We start from the raw sequence: 975 nt of genomic DNA, 5'->3' as shown, positions 1-975 counted from the left end.
TGAGGGCAGGCGCCGGCCGAGCGCCCCCGGCGAGCGGGTCGGGAGGGAGCGGCCCTAAAAATTAGGGCCCCGGACTAGCGAAAAGCGAAAGCCAGAAATCGCCCTGCAACAGCTAAGGTGAACCCCGCGCCCTGCGCTCCCCTGCCCCGTGTTCTCCCGGCCAAGTCCCGCGGAGCCGAGGCGAAGCCTCCCCCAGCTCGGCAGCGGTGCCGCGGTCGCGCCCGGGGCTCAGCAGGATGGGGACCGAAAACGAGTAACGCGGGGAGAAACGCGCTAGAGGAGAGGCTTGTTAAATAATTTATTGATTTATACAAAGTCTTTCCAACCCGTGTGGAGACATTATTTGATCCCAATGTAAAATCAAGTGTCCGTTTTCTCTCGGCCCGGGGCTCAGCAGGATGGGGACCGAAAACGAGTAACGCGGGGAGAAACGCGCTAGAGGAGAGGCTTGTTAAATAATTTATTGATTTATACAAAGTCTTTCCAACCCGTGTGGAGACATTATTTGATCCCAATGTAAAATCAAGTGTCCGTTTTCTCTCGTGCTTTTTTGGGTTGTTTTCTCTTTTGATATTATTAAGCATAAAATCCAGAGGCAGGAGAAATCAAACCGCCAAAACACTGAGTAGAGGGAGGGAGTGAAAGAAAAGAGCCGTTTTTACACTAGAAATATACATCACAAAATCTGAAATTTACTATTTACAAAGTGGCTGAGCTTGGATTTGGCGACCCATACAAAACGTAACAAAATCTGATTGTTAGGAGCAGGAAATCGGCAGGAAGGCTAAACGAAAGAGGGGCAAACCTTGGGAGGGACACAGAACAAAAACCAAAAAGTTGGAAAAATTCCTCTGAAATTTACATCGATGAGAAGGAAAATAATTTCATAACTTATTCTGTAAAAAATATATACATTTCACATACATCTCGGGCTGTACAACACACCACTTTAAACATCCAGTTACAACTCGTCTC

This window comes from Pygoscelis adeliae, unplaced genomic scaffold (genome assembly GCF_000699105.1).
Source record: "Pygoscelis adeliae isolate BGI_AS28 unplaced genomic scaffold, ASM69910v1 Scaffold4, whole genome shotgun sequence".
Lineage (NCBI taxonomy): Eukaryota > Metazoa > Chordata > Aves > Sphenisciformes > Spheniscidae > Pygoscelis > Pygoscelis adeliae.
Note: the sequence above shows the minus strand (reverse complement) of the source record.